The sequence below is a fragment of the Peromyscus californicus genome, unplaced genomic scaffold, assembly GCF_007827085.1.
Source record: "Peromyscus californicus insignis strain IS unplaced genomic scaffold, ASM782708v3 Scaffold_23__1_contigs__length_62951481, whole genome shotgun sequence".
NCBI lineage: Eukaryota > Metazoa > Chordata > Mammalia > Rodentia > Cricetidae > Peromyscus > Peromyscus californicus.
Window position 1 is genome coordinate 55,090,820 of NW_026294534.1, and position 16,941 is coordinate 55,107,760.

Sequence of the window (16,941 nt, forward strand, 5' to 3'; positions counted from 1 at the left end):
AAATTAAACTTAGAAACTCTTAATTTTTTAATACCTTCTATTGAAGATATTATGTTTCTATTCTCACTTGGGAAAGTTTTCAAATATTCTATGCTCTCAATTTTTCTCTTTGATTTAAAATTTAACGACCTAAAACAATTATGTCTTAATTTATCTCCTGAAAATTAGTTCAGGTTATACCCATGTCCACACAGATGACTGTAGTTAAAGTCAGTGGGTCTCAAAACAAGACAAAAGGACATGAATGTGGGAAAGAGCCTGTGGGGGGAGGGGAAGTGAATGTGGTGGGAGACAGAGAAGAGCTGTGAGGTCCTACAGGAATCAGAATTCAGCATATGCATGTATTGTCAAAAACCAAATTCATTAGTCATTAAAATATTGAAAATTTAACAATCAAATTTGCATTGCTTATAAATAGCTATATCAAATTAACCTAATCAATTATATGTAAAATAGCATGTACATTTAACATTTTTTTTCCTTTCAAATGATTTGGTTATCATTTCAGTAATAGATCCACTCATTTTTGTATATATTTCTAAATTCTCTGTAATATTACCTGTTTGTACTTTGAATAATCGCTTTATCAAGTCTGACTTGGTCTCTGCCAAATGTAGAAAATTTTTATTATCACCATCATAAACATTCCTCAATCATCTTCTGAACACATTTGCCTTGCCAAACACAAATGATATATGCGGTGTGTTCAACAGCTTGCCACTTCTTCCTTTAATTGGTTCTTTTATCTTATTTACTTATTTATTCATTTAGCTTTTTTGAGTCAGGGTTTCTCTGTGTAACCATCCTGGTTGCCATGGAACTTGCTCTTTTAACCAGGCTGGCCTGGAACTCACAGAGATCCTCCTGCCTCTGCCTCCAGAGTACTGGGATTGAAGGTTTGGGCCACCACTGCCTGGCTTACTTGGCTTTTAAACATATATAATTATTTACTCTTTCAAAGTTGATTTTCTTTCCTCTTTTTCTGTTTTTGTTTGTTTATTTATTGACTGATTTTTGAGACAGTATGTAACTCTGTATCCCAGGCAAGCCTGGAACTTCCAGTGATCCTCCCTTCAGCATCCCAACCATGTCGATCACAGGTATGTGCCACCACAACTGGCAGCAAGTTAGGTTCTAGTTTAGAGTAGCTAACATTGTGATCATCGTACAGTTCATCTCTTTCACATTTATCACTGCTTGTAATTACTTCTTTTCTCTTCTCAATTATTGGTTGATTTTTTTAATCAGTCTAGAACTACAGATGAAATATAAAATCCTTTGTATTAAATAAACAGAACAGGAATTGTTCATTAAACATTTGATTTTGGTATGGATCAAATTTTCATACTAAAACTGACAAACCCCTGTGATAGAAGAAATGAATATTTATGAATTTAATTTAGGAGTATATTAATATTTACCTTTTGATTATTAGTAGTGATAATTATATCATGAGTATATTATACTGAAAGTATTCTTCACTCAAATAACAACTCACCAATATACTTATAATATTCTAAGTGAGTGGATAATGGGAGCGTCAATAATGTCCAAGAGAAATTTTTATAGTTATGAACATATACATACATGTGTACATACATAGGTATGACAGTCAGTTGATTTATGGACAGTTAGATCAACTACTAGTTTAGAAGCAGCAGTGGTCATATACATGATTGTATGTATATTTACAATTTAAATTTTAAAATGTGGTCTTCCATTTTACAAGTCATGTTTCTTTTTTTTTTACAATGTCTTTTTCTGTTCATGTTAGCTTATACTTTCACATTTATTTATTTTAATTTTCTTTTTCAGGAAATGTACCCAGAAAGAGTTCTGACAGCTTCTTCTTTGCTGTCCTACTGTGACTAAATAGAACACTGCCGTATTTTGTAAGTTCATCTGTTTTTGTCTTAAATAAATCTTTCTGATACAGGCAAATGCTTTTTTTTCATTTGGAAGTAGAGTTGGATTTGGTTTAATTAGGCTCTTAATTGGTTTTATTTCTTCCAAGCTTTGTTTTACCTTAACTTTATCTTATTTAAGAAATGGCAAAAGAGCATTCATCTGTTAGATTAACTCTGTTTCTTTGTACTATTAGCCAATATTTTAATGACTCATGATAAGACCCTTATCAGCTGGTGAGCTAGTTCAAACAGATAGTGCTGTCAAGAATGCTGATTTGTCCTGGACAAACATGATCATAATTGTCATATACTTTGTTTCAGTAAACAAATAGATCTTTATTTGCAGAAACTGACCTTTGAGGCTGTATTAAGTTAGCTAAATACTATTTTTAGTACACTGATTTTATCTTGCTCCTAATGTTTAGATTTTATATTCATGAATTTTAATATTCATCATCATGTTGTGATATGCACTGCACCGGTTTGATGTCTTAGACTTGATCACTTATTTATGTTACTTGACATACAGCAAATAAGCAAGGCTATTGTGTGGAGAGTCATGAATGACACCAAGCTGATTACTTCTGGAACATTCAGTTTGTAACCCTTCTGACCTTGTGATTATCTCATAGTTGAGATTTGGCTATTTCACAGTTTCTGGAACATAGTAAGGGTAAATCAACTTCTTCTATTTTATAAGCTGCTTTCTGACTTTGTGATAAAGAGTTGCTTTGTCCCTAACTAGTTCTTTTTATGATAGACCCAGTAGATGGAGACAATATAATACATGCTATTTATTTTGACGTTTGCAGTATCTTTTGGCTTTTCACTCATGCAGACTATGTCCTCTAGGCAAGACAAAAATTATTCTCTATTGCCTCACAATAAATCAATGGAGGGTCAACTAGATGAGAAAAATGCCTATTATGTTCTAAATTCCATGGGGTAGTAGTTTTTCCAAATGTCATTCACTGGGAAGGTTTTACACCCTGATGTTTGCAACCACTAATGATGAGGTTGTCTACTTGGAGAGTAGACTGACAAGTCAAAATATGGTATAGAAATCTATGGAGTAATTTAGAGAGGATAAATTACTTCAAAAACATACTAAAGACAGAAAACATGAGGAAAATTTTATAGTTCATTATGTTTAAATTTTTTTCATCTTAGATTTAAATTAGAACCCAGTAGTTGTGCTGTTTGTGAACCCTAAAATTCCAATGATTATTTTCTTTTAAAGGAACCACAAAATGTCTCATAAAACTGTGCTTAATTACAATTGCATATTTTCAATGATATATCTCTCTGTATATGTATGTACTTTTTATATTCCAAATAGCATCAATTAGTTTATATTATTTTATTTTAATAGAAAATAGTCACTTAATGTTTTTGATGTCAAGCCTTGTATATAAAAATCTTAAAATAAAGGTATTGAATTTGACTTTTGCAAGATTATCAGTGGTAAATATTTGCTTCTCTACTAGAATTTCACAAAAATCTATTTCCTTTCTCATTAAATTAACCTGCTTCATAGCTCATTCACCCATGCTGAAACCTGTAAAGGTGTTGAGGCTTTGGCTAATAAAACCCTTACAAGCAAGAAGAAATGCATCCTTAGCTTTAACCACAGTATACCTGATTGCTTTGAGGTCCTGTGATCTGGGAAGCTACAGGGAAATCTGAAATCCATGAAAAAGAAAAAATAAAAGTATGATGAAATCTCAGCAGTAGTGTTTCTGATTTTTTATTTTAATGAAAGAAATTGAATAACTCCACTTGTAAAGAAAACATGACATAGCTAAGCACAGTTTTTCATGTATATGATAGGATTATAGAAAAAGCTACCAGTTACTTGGTAGTGACTTAAAAGTACAAAAATTGGGTCTGGACAGATTTCTCGGTGGGTCAAAGCACACACTGCTTTTGTAAAGGACCAGAGTTTGGTTCCCCGCATTCATGTTGAGTGGTTCAAATATAGCTGTAACTCAACTCTAACAGCATCCATTGATTCTTGTCTCTCAATCATCCACACTCACATGTACAAACCCACACAATGAAAAATAGTAGATTTCTAGGCTGTGGGAATTTTTCAACACTCAACTAATTGGAGATAACAACTTCTAAATACTTTCTTTAAAAAATTATTATTCTTTCTCTGCTTCTCTGTCTCTCTGTCTCCCTCTGTCTCTCTGTGTGTACATGTGAACAAGTGTGTTTATGTGTATGTGTTTACACCACGATCAGTTTGCTGGCCCTAAATCCCCTTTGATATTTAAAATAAAATACATCTTATTCTGAAGGATTATTTGGGGGGGAAATACAAATTAATTCAATATGAGATCTTCCAAGCTTAAGAATATATGATTTCTGTTCTGTAAGATGTTATCTGCTCATCACGTTAATCAATCCTGACTTTGATTTTTTTCAAGTCAAATCAGGATTACAATACAGCTCTGTAACTGTCCATAAAATCTTAAGCCTGTTCTTTACAAGTCTCATTCACATTCAAACCTGTGGATAAAAAAAAAATCAATGAGTGAGAACTATTCTCATGGTGAGTGTAATCTAATTAGGGGCATGAAATATAAACAAGCCCTAGATGGATACAGAGGATGCAGGAAAGGAGTGGTGTGACAAGACATTTTCTCAGCCATGGTCCCCATTAACTAACCATTCAATCCCTAATGGATAATTACCATGGCTTTCTCTGAGGGTTTAAGGAGGATCAAAGGAGACCTTTGGCTTCTAGAATGGTGATTTCTTTGGGAGCTACAACAGTTTGATCTGATTAAAATTAATCTACTCAAGTGTGATAATTATCATGATTTTAAAAATAATCATAGCTCTCTTCTTGTTGCTCTTCCCTCAGGAGGAGACACCATCTCCCAAGGTAATACAAATCAAAAATAGACTATTATTTTGTATTTAGACAATAGGTGATTTTGGCTTAGAAATACATATCTTATAGCTTATACTGCTAATTGTTCTATAGCATTCTTTTCTAGAAATGAAGTAGATATTAAATCAACATTTTCCCAGTTATTTTAATTTGATAAATTAAATTTCATGGCAATTTATGCTAAGAATTTTGAAGAAAAAATAAAGATGTAAAATTTCAGTGCTGCTTCTAAATCTTTCTATGATCTCATTTGTGTGAGAAAGCATTTTGTAGAAAAATAATATAGAGAAGAGGAAAAATCAAGAAAACTACAAGCTATATTATAGCTCAGTGATTACCCACATCTTCCATCTGTTCTTTGTATGTCATATGTGTACTAGAATATAAGTAAAACCCATTTAATGAATGAAGTGCCACAGAGTTAGTGCAATGAAATTCTGAAACAAAGGTAAGACTTGCCAAGATACTAAAGAATTGCAGTAGATGAGATAGGTAAGATTAACAGCATGTTGAAGGTAAAGGCAAATTGACTTGCTTTGGAACAGCTTTTACTCACAAGAAGCACAGGACTGGACTTCATGAAGAGCTGTACTATACAATGTAGAATAGTACACACTGCTATAAGAAAACTAGCATGTAATAATTGTAGGGAAAAGGGGTTGGCTAAAGAAACCCACTCTGACTCTGGAGCCCAGAACTAGGGAAAGATGGCTCAGATCAGGGCACAAAGAAACACAGTTTGGCTCAGTCAGATCACAGTCATCTCTGCCTCTGGCCAACTGACTTGTGAAACCATACAATCACAGAGCAGGACAGTAGAACTCTGGGCCCCAAGTCAAACCCTGGCTGACTCCACCCCCAAGGCATCCTATATAAACTGCCCTGCCTTGTCAGTTAAAAAGAACTGTTCTCTCCGCCCTGGTAGAGGCAGCTACAGTTCTGGACTCCTCCTTCCCAAATAAATCTCTTTCTCAAAAGAGTTTTGTGTGAAGACCTTCATTTACTAGTGTAGAGAAGATCCTTGCTGAGACATCCCTCAGTAGACAGGGCAAGGAAGAGCTGAACAAAAGATGCTTGCTCAGATGTCACTCAGTGGAGAAAGCAAAAGAGAGCTGAAAAAGTAACACTTTTCTCCAGAGCTAGAGGAGATTGTTACATTTTTGTAGGCATTTCCCCTTTTTGCAGAGCGAAGCAAAAGAAGCAACATCTTAGACCAGAGAAGCCCAGCTATAGTGGCTTTCCAGGAGAGGAGCAAAATTGCTATATCCTGAGAGGAGACCATCCCCCATCACATTAGGTATAGCCTGACTTTCCCAAACAGTCAGGATACCCTTCCCTACTGAAGCAGTTCCTGGCCTGACTTTCTCAAACAATCAGGATATCCTTCCCTGCTGAAGCAGTTCCAGGCATGACTCTCCCGAGCAGTCAGAAAAAATTTCCCTTCTGAGGTATCCAGGATACATCTAGGGTTGAGCTGGCTCTTTGCAGCTTCAGCCATCAGAGCTGTCCTAAGCAGCTCAAGGTGTTGCCTGACTCCCCAAGTAGTCAGAATACCTTTCCCCAGAGTTGCAAAACTCACATTTTGGTGCCAAAACCTGGGACCAAACCCACAGAGTTGTAACAAATTTACTTACAATAATGAAAAGAACTATTCTTGCAGGATTATTTAGGATAAAAATGACTCATTATTATGTAAATGAGTGAAATTTATCTGTGTATACACTTTTGTGGCTGTAGAAACTATGTATAATAGATTAAATTGTGAATAATAAATTTAACTTTTCATTCTAGCACTTCGGGAGATTCTAAAGTTACATGCTAATATAGCAAGTTCTAAGCCAACCTGAGCTACATAGTGAGACCCTGTCATAAATATTGAACCACAGCTAAAATAATTATTTTAATAATAGAAACTAATATCTCATGCAGGTTCCATTTTTAGATCTATTTATTACTGCCATTTGCAATATATTACTTTCTCTATATAACTGTAAAGTTATTTGGGGGTAGGTGGCAAAAATTGTTTGCTGTAAAAGAAAAATACATACACCATAATCAAAACCTGTTGATAGGTTATGCAACGTAGTAGCAGAGTATATAACATTGGAGAGATGATGAGTTATATAAAAATCAACCTCACAAATAGACATACTGGGAAATGTTCTTTAAGTTTGGAATCATCTTATTTACAAGAGGAATAGTAGTTTGGAGAGATCTCTCTCTCACACTTATGAGGAAGATAATGATACATTTGAAATATGGACTTATATTCTATTTTCTTTCTTTTTTGTCTTTTTTTTATAGTATTTTTATTTTATAATTAACTTAATTTCACATATCAGCCACAGATTCCCCCGTCCTCCCTCCTCCCATCCCCCAGCCCTCCCCCCCAATTCACCCCCCCACACCTACTTCCTCCAAGACAAGGTCTCCCCAGGGGAGTCAGCCCAGCCTGGCAGACTCAGCCAAGGCAGGTCCAGTCCCCTCCTCCCTACATCAAGGCTGAGCAAAGTGTCTCAGCATAGGCCCCAGGCTCCAAAAATTCAGCCCATGCACCAAGGACAGGTCCTGGCTCCACTGCCTGGGGTCCTCCCATACAATTCAAGCTAATCAGCTGTCTCACTTATCCAGAGGGCATGGTCCAGTTCCATGGGGGTTCCTCCACCATTGGTTCACAATTCATGCACTCCACTAGTTTGGCTATTTGTCCCTGTGCTACCTCCAACCATTCAGGAAGGCTCCCTGTTCACCAAGACCCCCCCCGCCCCAGCAGCAGACCCTGCAATCTACACGCCCTGCCCCCATTCCCATCTGCCCAAGACCCCAGCCACTTCCTGAGGCTTGGAAACCAACCCCCAGCTCTATCCAGACCTAGAGGTGAGTGACTGTATTCATACCCGGTTATGTTCTATTTTCAACAGCAACTTGAAAAACTTCTAGGAAGATCTGCCACCTGTGGTCTTGCTTATCTGCCACAGGTAGAGACCCTGGAACAATTCACAGGCACTTGCTAAAATAAGCATTGATTGTCTGACTATCTGAGCACCCAGAATGGTTCACAATTACTACCATTTACATATACTTCGGCCTTGGGAGAGAAAAATATAACAAAATCAAAACCATTTTTCATTTCAAAAGTTTTTTAAAAATCTTAAATATTCTTGACATTACAACTTCAGGGAAATATGAAAAACATTTTCTTTTCTTTTCAATAATGCCTTTATTGAAGGGATTTTCTTTGAATGTGACTGTCGCTAATTGTTTCCCCTGTATAATTAATAACAGTGGCTTTCTGATTCATTCGACTTAATGATCACATAAACAAACTTGCCTTTTGTCCAACTCTGAACTTAGTATTGAAGTGTTTTACACACCAGTGCTTCCTAACACACGTCAGACAATTAACCCTATTATAGTTCCTTATATGGCACAATATCTGAGACCATCAATAAACATTTATCTCAAAGTGATTTTGTTTTTCTAAGGTCACTATCAAGACGAAAGATATTTTGAGAAGGGAATCTATGAAATTTAAAAAATGTATAGGATGGTATATAAATAGGCAGGAAATATTTTTGCAAGTACTCTCAAATATCCATAATATTAAACGTTTTAACATTCTGGCCTGGTCTTAGAGAACGGGAAGAGACTGACAGTTTTTAAGTAGTAACAGGATGTTACATATATGTGTCAACTGGCTAATTATATTCTGCCTTGTTCCAGTCTGGAATTCCCCCATTGCTATTCTGTATCTCTTGTGAATTGATTTCCTTGTACAAGCCAGACCTTTTTATTTGTGCAGCTCAGAATACTGGTTTCCATTTCTCTGTCTATTTTGTGGCATCTGTGAATCAAAGCACTGTTTGACTGTGCTCTGATGATCCCACACAAATAGAACTGTGGCCACATTTCAGTCACTGGGTATGTCAAAGGCAATCTTTTCTGTTTTGCAATGTTGCAGAAAACTCTTAGTTCTTTAGAGGCACAAAGAGGAGAGCTTGAGCCATTTACATGGCCTTTAAAGTATTAGCTTTAGCAGTTGACAGTTTAAAATCAAAGTGGTTATATGTCTTGCTGCAGTGCTCACCATGTTCTTAGTCAGAAAGCAGTTGGAACATAGAGACAGAGCTCCAGACTTGAGCAGCCTGAAGAGTTTTCCTTTCATATTCAAGGCTTCTGCATCTGTGCCCATGTCTTTATGTGCCTGAACTGATCTTGTAAAGACCTCATTCTTCTATCAAGTGGTTGGGGACATTGCCTATGACACTAATTGTGTGTGAGACAGTTATAGGTAAGAGCACATGCGCGTGTGTGTGTGTGTGTGTGTGTGTGTGTGTGTGTGTGTGTGTGTGTGTGTTTGTCTGTCTTTCTGTCGGTGCATGCATATGTATGCCTCTGGGTATGGAGGCTAGAGGTCAATGTTGGGTGTCTTCCTCAATGACGTCTCCACTTCATTACTTTTAAGAATAATTTTATTTTAAATTATGAATGTATCTGAGTGGCGTGAGGTGTGTGCATGTGAGAACAGGTGTCTGGGCAATGGCATAAGATACTCTCTAACTGGAGTTACAGGCAGTTGTGAGCTGCCTGACGTATGTCCCAGGGATCCGAACTCAAGTCATTAGGCTTGCACAGTGGGTACTTTACTGATTGAGCCACCTGTCGGCTCCCCAAACACAAATCTTTTTATCTGAAATACGTGGCATTATGGAAGAAGATTTGGTGCAGTGTGAACTCAACCAGAAGCAGACTTCAATTACGTCCTTCAACGATGCCTTCTCAGTCTTTGAAACAAACACGTTTTGTAAACTTATTTTCTGCATCCTCTTTTTGGTCACCTTCTAGCCTGGAACAATGACCTCTTTTCTATTGTTTTTCCTGATTAATTCATCATTAGGTTACTACAGCTCATCCTTCTTACTCACCTTGTTGACACGCAGTTAATTTGTTGTTTCCCTTCCTATCTTGACCCTCTTTCCTCTTATACTCTTTTTTTTGTTTTTGGTTTTGGTTTTTTGAGACAGGGTTTCTCTGTGTAGCTTTGCGCCTCTCCTGGAACTCACTCTGTAGCCCAGACTGGCCTCGAACTCACAGAGATCCGCCTGGCTCTGCCTCCCGAGTGCTGGGATTAAAGGCGTGCGCCACCACTGCCCGGCCTCTTATACTCTTGTTACTAGTATTCCTTTTACTATTTTTTTTCTTTTATCCCCACTCCGCCTTTTTCCTTAAAGCCTTATCTGGCCCACTCTCCTGAAATCTTTCTAGTTTCCTGACCTTTTCCAATATTTACTCTACCAGGATGCACATAGTTAACAGAGTCTAGTGTCCACATGGAAGAGCATGTGGTGTTTATCTTTCTTAGCTTGGGTTACCCACTTATTATAACGTTTTCCAGTTCCTTCCATTTTCTACCATGTTCATAATTACATATTTCTTTAAGGCTGAATAAAATCACATTGTGTATACAATGTACAATATGTTCATTATTCATTCATATACTGATGGACATGACATCTAGGCAGAATCTATTCTTTGGCATTGTGAACAGAGCAGCAACAAATGTGGATATGAAGGTGTTCCTATAGAAGGAAACAGGGTCCTTTGGAATGTGCCCAGCAGTGTATAGCTGAGTCATATGGTTATTGCAGTTTTAGTTTTTTGTTTGTGTTTTAGAAGCTTCCACACTAATACCCAGAGAGGCCAAGCTAACATTGAAGAAATGTCCACCTTTTGCCATGTCTTCTCTGGCATTTGTTGCCATTTTTTTCTTGATGGTGGCCATTCTTAACAAAGGTGAGATATAATTGTTAAGTATTTTTAATTTTCACATCTCTGATGGCTGGATTTGCTGCCAACTTTAAAAAATATTTATTGGCGATTTGTATTTCTTTTGAGAACTGTCCTTGAAGGGCAATGGATTATTTATGTACTAGAAGAGATGAGGTTTTTTTTTTTTTTTACTGTATTTGACTTTTATATTTCTTTGCATATTCTGTATGTTACCCTCCCATCAGAAGTATAGTTGGCAGGTTTTCTTCTGTTCCAACACATACATATATGTGTAATTTTAAAATCAAGTTAAACATTTTCATTGTCTTGTGGTGAAAGCTTTAGAAATGTTTCCTTCCATAGTCTTGTGATGTAGAGTACATTTTCCACATCTGCTCATCCCATCATGCAATATATGCAGAGCATTCTATTCCTATCCTACTATAACTTGGTTACCCACTGAAGAATGGTTCCTTTTCCTGCCACACCCTTCTTCCTTTCATTCATCAGTCAATAGATTCTTAGATTACATCTGTTTGTTGGTTATTATAGATAGTCCCACAATGGAAGAGGGAGGACAGAAATCTTTGATACACTGATTTCATTAATTTGGTTGCATACTCAAAAGTGAAATTGTTAGATAGTAGGTCTTTCTGTATATCAATTAATAAAACTTAGGCTTAAGTTTAATAACAGTAATTTGAAGTTGTGATAAGTGTAATTTCTGGTTGATAAAATGTATAATCATCAAAATACTATAAAATAAAGTTAATAATGTACATAATCAACATATGATATTAAATGAGTTTTAGTGAAAATAGTATCATTCTTAGGTACTGATAGTGCTATTGTGGTTTGTTGAGAAAATTCATAATTCAAGAAATGTTAAATTTTATTTATGAATATAAAAATAAAACATGCACTAACCTCTGAATTTCACTCATGAATGCCATGAATGGGATTTGTAAATTCAAGGATGACAACCCTTCTTTTGAGTCACAATCCACGCTAGTTGAGATAATAAGTTCCAGGAAATACATCTAGGTTTTCTAGTGCTACATGGCAAATGATCCTGACCATCTACCCTTTTTTTCATGTATATAATTTTAAGGTCTTAATTATAATGAGCACTATTTCATGAGTTCTCTGTAGAGATTAAAATTCATGCTATGACAAGAAAATTGTGCAAAATTGTCCCAGGTTCCCTGGACCCACCCTACATGCTATGAAGGCTTCATAGTTTCCTTCATAGTTTAGAGACAAAGCAAAATAAGCACCATTTAGAATGCCAAGAGTGAAATTTCTTTCTATGTATATCATGCTTACAGGGAAAAATGATCTTCTTTATGAAATGAAATACAGAATAATGAATATGCTATTAAATGTGTATCACCATATGGGCACAAAGTGAAACAGTATTAAATATTAGCATAGAATGCTAAATTCCTTACACTCTGTTTTTAAATTATGCTTTCTGTAGCTGTGGCTCATTTTTGCTTTGTGAGACATTCATTCTTGTACAATCTTCAAAAAGAGAGAGACTCTAAAGGCACAAATTTGAAATGAAGGGTATGTTTAAGTATTATCTCTATCTTTTTATTCATTCATTTTTCAGAATAAGCTCAGAAATAGAGATGAATGTTTGGTGATTGACTTATAGTAATGGAAACCATTAATAATTAATATATTTATGTGTTTTAATTGTATTTCATAACATGTATAATCATTTTAGTATTATATAGTTTAAAGATGATGACAGTTATTGCAAAGGAAAACTGTTAATTGACTGACAGGAAACCTAAAGAATGGGGAAAAGTCTTTGCCAACTACACATCTGACATAAGATAAGTGTCTATAGAATACAAGAAACTAAAACAAAATTAACTGCTGATAAAACAAAAAAAACAAATTAAGAAATGGGCTGTGGGACTATACAGAGAGTTTTCAGAAGAAAATCAAATGACTAAAAATAGTTTTAAGTGTCCACCACCCTTAGCCAAGAGGTAAGTGCAAATTAAAACTACTTTGAGATTTTATCTTAACCAGTTCATAACGGCTAAGGTTAAGAAAACAAGAAAATAAACACTGGCAAGGATGTAGGGGAATGAAGAACTCTTATGGATTATTGATGGAATGTGAATTGGCACAGCCACTGTGGAAGCCACTGTAGAAATCCTTAAATAAGTGGTCTACCATCTGACCCAGAAAAGCTAATACTAAGCATGCACCCAAAGGACTGTATTTCCTACTAGAGAGACATGTGTCCATCCATGTTCATACTTCTTTTCACAGTAGCTAGGATGTGGGAAACAGCCTAGATGCCCTTCAACTAATGAGTGGATAATAGAAACATGATACTGATTCACAATTAAGTTCTATTTCATTGTAAAACAGTAACAATTTTCAGTAAGTGGATGGATAGCATGATATGGAGAGAGATAACCCTGACCCAGAAAGACAAATGTTGCATAACTCATTAATGTGGACCTTAGCATCAAATATTTAAATTTGTGGGTTGAACCTAGAATATTAGTAGAATTCAGGAAACTAGAGAGGCACCATTGGTATGATGGGTAAAGAAAGGTCTTAAAGCAGGGATAAAAGAAAATAGATGATAAGAATGGGAACAGGATCATAATGAAGATCAAAAGTTCAAGTGGGAACAGAGATGGAAGAATAGGGAAGAGGAAGGACAGGAAGAGTCATTTAAGATGTTTCAAATGTCACTCTCTGCCTTTTTCCTTTGAGATAAGACCTTTCCCTGAATATTGGGCATTTTCTGTTTGGTGGAATGGCAGCCATCAAGCAAAGCTCTTATTCTGTCTCTACCATCACTAGGGCTGTCTTCCTGCCACTGGAGCTAATGTTGAAAGCATGAATGAGACAAAGTTCAGAGTGTTACATGGATGCTGGAATATGAATGGTGTTCAGGGTTATGCATCAAACATTGTCAAAAACACTGATCCATCTCTCCAAACCTCCAATGCATTTTAAGTTAATTCTTAAACTTATGCATAAAAGTATGTATTAGTGGATAACCATGGAGTGTTTTGATATACATATTTATTGCATAATGTTTTAATCATATTGAATTTATCAATCTTAAGATCAAAATTTTAGTGTTTATTATGTGAGTGAGATTATGTGGAACTTTCTTTTTGCTTTATTTCACTTAACATAGTACTTTCTAATTTCATCAGTGATTCACAAGCGACTAACTTACATTATTTTTAGAAGCTGGATAATATTTTGTTGTGAATATGTACCATATTTTCCTCGTCTTTTCATGAGTTGATACACACAAGTTGTTTCCATTTCTTGGCTGTTGTACTCATGGAGATACAGATGTCTTTTCAAAACAATTATTACCTTTCCTTTGGCTGTTGATTAAGTAGTGACCAGATTCTAACTATTTTTTTTGTTTATTTGATATATGGTCTCACAACATAGACAAAGCTAGACTTAAACTCATAGAAATCCACCTGCTTCTGCCTCAAGCTGGAGTACAGGTATTAAAGGCATGCATTACCATACCAGACCAAAGGCGTAACCTAGGCTGACTTAAATATCTGGTCTCCCTGCCTCTGTCTCTTTGTCACATTCTGATCATGTGTGCCATCACAACTGTTTGTTTTTGCAAGGAACCTCTGTATTCTCTCCCAGACACCTGGCAAATGTCTATGAGCTCATTTATTTTCACAATAGCTCTAGAACAGATGTTCCTATCACTATATTCATTTTAGAATTGAAGAAATTGAGATGTTGAGGTTAAGTCACTGAGTGAGCTTCCTCAACTAGTGAGTAACAGCTGTGGGAGAAGCTCTTGAGTATAACTCAGGCTTTCTGAGATTGGAGTCTGAGCTTTTGCTTTCTACTATGTGATAAGTCTCCTGATTTCATTTTCTCACTTCTGTCACAGTGTTATTGCTCATAGAATCTTTTCATATTAATGAAAGTCTCAAATCTCTTGTTCTATAGTGGTAATAATGGGCAACATTAAGTCAGAGTTTAATTTTTTGTTTATTATAGATGTTGGTGATGTTTTTGGGGTAACAGCATTATCTTTCATAATGCAACGATATTCCTACTTGTTCCAGAGGCCTCTCACATATGTACTTGAATACTGTTAAGTGACTACTAATAGCAATATAGTGATTGATGCTCAATTTTTTAATGGGGTGTTTAAATTAGGGTTTCTATTACTGTGATGAAACACCACAAGCAAAAGCAAGCTGGAGAGGAAAAGATTTATTTGGCTTATCCTTCATCATGAAAGGAAGTCAGAAAATGATCCCAAACAGGCCAGGAACCTAGAGACAGGAGCTGATTCAGAGGCCATCAGAGGCCATTCAGAGGAGTGCTGCTTATTGGCTTGCACATCATGGCTTGCTCAATTTGCTTTCTTGTAGAAACCAAGCAGGACCACCAGCACCAGGGAGAGCACCATCCACAATGGTCTGGCCCTCCCCCATCAATCACTAATTAAGAAAACACCCTACAGTCTTCCCTACAGCCTGATATTATGGAGGGGACATTTTCTCAGTTGAGGCTCCCTCCTCTCAGATGACTTTAGCTTGTGTCAAACTGGTATAAAACTATTCAGCACACAGAGATATGTTTTATTGTTAAGATCTAACAGCATGATCATTGTTATTCTAATATAGTAGAAAATAGAACTTATTCATTTGTTAGAATTTAATTACTTGAAGTTTACATTCATATTCTTAATGTGGCTTTATGCTGTTTCTGCAATCTTTGTGAGGCTTTTTATGAAGATAACAGTAATTCTCAGTCTTGAAGGCTATGTGTACATAGTCTCCTAGTTCCACATTTTATGGCCTTAGCTAACTATCACTTGTAAGGAATCAGGGCTTCCATATCCCACGATGCTGGAGGCAGAGCACATCATACATTAGTAAGTAGTAAAATCTGATACCTGGCAACCATTAATTGTCCTGGGTGACTCTGGACCTTACCAGTGCTCTGTGACTCCACACATAGAAAACTTGGCTGCACTGTGAATTGTGGAATTACGTGATCTTCCGCTTGTTGCTCCACAGAAGTCTTCATTCAGTTGGACAATATCTACAGCATGCAGCGGGTTCCCTCTCCCTTCTCTAACTTGTCTTCACAGCAAGCCGCTGACTCCAAAATCTGTGTCTCGATCCCCAAGGCTTAGAAGTGTTCCTCTGCCTAACCACACCACCCCTTTGAACACACTAGGCAATCCTCTCTTTAGTTAGAGGCTTGTCCTACACAGCTGACTTAAGACAGCTCCAAATGTTAACTAGAACTCTCTGCCCTTCAGACTGACGGATACAATGGCTCTCCTGCTTCTCCAGGTTTGAGATGGCCAATTGTGGTACATCTTGGCCTTTAAAACTGTAAGGGCCATTCCCTAAAATGCTTTATCCATCTGTCCAGTCATCCTGCTACCCATTCATCCACCCATCAGTCTTTTCTTAGAAAGCCCTTTATCCTTTTCTGATTGACAGTGTTCTTTGCCTGACAGAAGCTTTTCAGTTTCTTTTTTCCCAGCGTGTATTTCGGGCTTCTTTATCAAAAATCAGAGATCCATGTATGTGTGGCTTTACCTCAGGGTCTTCAAATAGATTTTATTGATCATATGTCTGTATTTATGCCAATACCATGCAGTTTTATTACTATATTTCCCTTTTCTATACTGTTTATTGATTCTTTGTGAATTTCACATCATGAATCCTGATCCCCTTCGTCCCCCCGACATCTTTGCTTCTACCCTCTGCCTTTGCAACCTAGAACCCCCCAAAAAATAGGAAATTAAAACAAAAACAAAAAACAAAGCAAATAAACACACAAAACAATTTTTCTTTGTTTTGTGTTGTAATTCTCTTTCATTGTCGAGTCTTTATGTTGTTTGGGTATCAGGGTAATTACGGCCTGATAATTGAGCAGCATTCCTTCTCCTTCTATTATGTGGAATAATTTGAGGAGTATTGGTGTGAACTTTTCTTTGAAAGTCTGGTATATGCTAAAAGTCTCTGGGCTTACTTTGGATAGGAGACTTTTAATGACTGCTTTTATTTCACTATGAGTTATAGATCTGCTTAAATTATTTTTTGATCTTGACTTAATTTCAGTAAGTGTTACCTATCAAGAAAATTATCTATTTCTTTTAGATTTTCCAATTTGATGGAGTAGAGGGTTTTAAAGTATATTTTTACGATTCTCTGGATTTTCTTGGTGTCTGTTGTTATGCACCCCATTTTGTTTCTGATTTTAATTTGGATATTCTCTATCTTTTAGTTAGTTTGGATAAGGAATTATCTATCTTGTTGATTTTCTTAAATAACCAACTCTTTGGTTTATTGATACTTGGTATTC

General features: G+C 36.2%; 1 protein-coding gene across 4 annotated transcripts in view; it reads left to right on the forward strand.

Annotated features, from left to right (window-relative positions):
* The window catches only part of Marchf1 (membrane associated ring-CH-type finger 1), a 780,423-nt gene that overhangs the window by 238,299 nt on the left and 525,183 nt on the right, over positions 1 to 16,941 (forward strand). For 3 of the 4 annotated variants that reach the window (XM_052752369.1, XM_052752365.1, XM_052752367.1), the window contains one exon: positions 1,816 to 1,892. The exons of the other annotated variant lie outside the window; for it this stretch is intronic. The gene's annotated coding sequence lies outside the window, so the exon portion shown is untranslated. The remainder of the gene's footprint in view (positions 1 to 1,815; positions 1,893 to 16,941) is intronic. 4 annotated transcript variants of the gene reach the window in all.